A 3,705-nucleotide genomic window follows, 5' to 3' on the forward strand; every position below is an offset into this window, starting at 1 on the left:
GCTCCCGAGCGCTCTGCGCGAGGTGCTGCCCCCTGCGGCCAGGAAGACCACTAACAACTCAAAAATGATTTGCTCAAATGCCTCGTATCTTTTCATTGTTAATAAATGAAGGTCAGTACACTTTAATCAGTTACTCTGTACATGCAAGGCAAGGCAAGGCAAGTTTATTTATATAGCACATTTCATACACAGTGGTAATTCAAAGTGCTTTACATAAAAGAAAGTGAAATAGACATTAAAATCAATAAAAACATGGAAATAAAAATAATAAAAACAATGAATTTTAAAATGATATAGAAAATGACTTAAAATAAATTTAAAGAAAATGATTATACATAAAATGTATTGCAGTCAGTTGGGACATATAGCACAGTGCTCATTCAACAAATGCACAGTTAAACAGATGAGTTTTGAGTCTTGATTTAAATGTGGCTAATGTTTTAGCACATCTGATCTCGTCTGGAAGCTGGTTCCAACTGCGGGCCGCATAATATCTAAACGCAGACTCCCCTTGTTTTGTGTGAACCCTTGGTATTTCTAACTGACTCGATCCTAATGATCTGAGTGGTCTGTTTGGTTTATATTCAGTGAGCATATCAGCAATATATTTAGGTCCTAGGCCATTGAGTGATTTATAAATGAGTAAAAGTACTTTAAAATCAATCCTAAATGTAACTGGAAGCCAGTGTAAGGTCCTGAGGGCTGGTGTGATATGCTCAGATTTTCTGGTTCTAGTCAGAATCCTGGCAGCAATGTTCTGGATGAGCTGCAGCTGTCTAATGGTCTTCTTGGGAAGGCCGGTGAGGAGGCCATTACAGTAATCCACCCTGCTGGTGATAAAGGTATGAACAAGTTTCTCCAAGTCTTGATTGGAAACAAAACATCTAATTCTTGCAATATTTTTGAGATGATAGTATGCTGATTTAGTTATTGCTTTGACATGACTACTGAAACTAAGGTCTGTCTCCAGAATCACCCCAAGATTTCTGACTTGATTTTTAGTTGTTTGACCCCTAGAGTCAAGGTATGCATTCACCTTGAGAACTTCATCTTTGATTCCAAAGGCAATGACTTCAGTTTTCTCCTTGTTTAACTGAAGGAAGTTCAACCATTCAGTGCAGTGTACAACCAGTCAGTCAGAAACACAAGACATCACATGCATCTCTGCGCCTAATGCATAATGTTTAGCCAAGATTCCCTGTGTATGTTCTGCAAGGATTAATAATAAATACAAACAAAATTAATGTGCATATAAATTTGCCTGGAACCGTCCAACAGAAATAGCAGAGAAATAGCCTAAACTATTCTGGTTACTTAAATTACTCATGTGGAATTATTAAGTTATTTGTGATAACATACAACTTGTGTGTTCTGTTCTAGTTTCGTGTATATTCCATATAGCTAAAGCTGTAAAGCCAACTCCTTGTTACAAATATGGTAGAACCATCACTTCTACCACAAAAGACTACTTTATAAATAATCTTCCTGATTTACCTCAATTCCTCAGCATATCCAATAGCTCAGAACAACTTGATGTAACAGAAACTACTGACTCTCTCTTTTCTAGCACTTTAGATACGGTTGCTCCTTTACGCTTAAGGAAGATTAAGGAAAAGAGTCCAACACCGTGGTATAACGAGCACACTCGGGACCTAAAGAGAGCATCCCGGAAAATGGAGCGCAGCTGGAGAAAAACAAAATTAGAGGTATTTCGTATTGCTAGGCGGTAAAGTACCCTATCCTACAGAAAAGCATTAAAAACTGCTAGATCTGCTTACTTTAGGTCTCTTTCAGAAGAAAACAAACACAACCCCAAGTATTTATTTAATACAGTGGCTAAATTAACAAAACATATAACATCGCAGGTGCAGACATTACCCAGCAGCACAGTAGTAATGACTTTATGAACTACTTTACTTCCAAGATCGAAACAATTAGAGATAAAATTGTAACCATGCAGCTGTCAGCCACAGTATCGCATCAGATGCACTATAGATCCCCTGAGGAACAATTCCACTCATTCTCTTCTATTGTAAATGAAGAATTGTATAAACTTGTTAAATCATCTAAACCAACAACCTGTATTTTAGACCCTGTTCCATCTAAGCTCCTAAAAGAGGTGCTTCCAGAAGTAATAGATCCTCTTCTGAATATTATTAACTCATCATTGTCAGTAGGATATGTCCCAAAAACCTTCAAACTGGCTGTTATTAAGCCTCTTATCAAAAAAACACAACTTGACCCCAAAGAATTAATTAATTACACCAAAGAATTAATTAATTACAGACCAATCTCGAATCTCCCTTTTCTGTCAAAGATATTAGAAAAGGTAGTATCATCACAACTATGTTGCTTCTTAGAGAAAAATTATATATGTGAGGATTTCCAGTCATGTTTTAGACCATATCACAGTACTGAGACTGCTCTCATTAGAGTTACAAACGACCTGCTTTTATCATCTGATCATCTTTTATCATCATATATCATCTTTATCACCTGTGGTTGTATCTCTCTATTAGTGCTACTGGATCTTAGCGCCACGTTTGACAGTATCGACCACAATATTCTTTTAAATAGACTAGAAAATTATGTTGGCATTAGAGGAAGTGCACTGGCATGGTTCAAATCGTACTTATCTGACCGCCATCAATGTGTGGCAGTAAATGAAGAAGTATCATACCAATCAGTGCAGTATGGAGTACCTCAAGGGTCAGTACTTGGCCCCTTACTTTTCATGCTTTACATGTTACCCTAGGGAGATATCATTAGGAAACATGGTGTTAGCTTTCACTGTTATGCTGATGATACCCAGCTCTATATTTCTTCTCGACCTGATGAAAGTTACCAATTTGCAAAACTAACAGAATGTATAGTTGATATCAAAAACTGGATGACTAGCAATTTCTTACTGATAAATTCTGAAAAAACAGAGGTGTTAATTATTGGACCAAAAACTTTTGCATGTAATAACCTAGATCACTGTCGAATACTTGATGGCTGCTCTGTAAATTCTTCGTCATCAATTAGAAACCTAGGCGTACTTTTTGATACCAATCTTTCCTTCGAAAAACATGTTTCTAGCATTTGTAAAACTGCATTTTTCCATCTTAAAAATATATCTAAATTACGACCAATGTCAAATGCAGAAACATTAATTCATGCATTCATGACCTCGAGGCTAGATATGTCAGACCTCTGTTGTGTGTGTCTTGTGTTTCCACGTGCTCCCTATGTTTTCGTGCCCATATTTGGTTTGTTTCCTGTCCTTGTCTGATGTGATTATTAGTTAATTCTTGTCCAGCCCTGTTTTCCTTAATTATCCTGTGTATTTATAGTTCTGTCTGTTCAGTGTTATTTGTTCTGGTTTACTCGTTACTCCCCGGTGTTTGATGTCTGCCTTGCCTTGCCTTGCCTTGCCTTGCCCTGCCCTGCCTTGCCTTGCCTTGCCCTGCCTTGCCTTGCCCTGCCCTGATTAAAGAAGGTTATTATTTGAGTTACGTCCTCGTATGCGTGTTCCTTGTTCCTCCCTGCTGTGTGCACCGTGACAAGATTATTGTAATGCTTTATTGGGTGGTTGCTCTGCACGTTTAATAAAGAAACTCCAGCTGGTTCAAAATGCAGCAGCTAGAGTTCTTTCTAGAACCAGGAAGTATGGCCACATTAACCCGGTTCTGTCAACACTGCACTGGCTCCCTATCTTGCTAA

This window comes from Barbus barbus, assembly GCF_936440315.1.
Source record: "Barbus barbus genome assembly, chromosome: 45".
In the NCBI taxonomy this organism is placed as follows: Eukaryota; Metazoa; Chordata; class Actinopteri; order Cypriniformes; family Cyprinidae; genus Barbus; species Barbus barbus.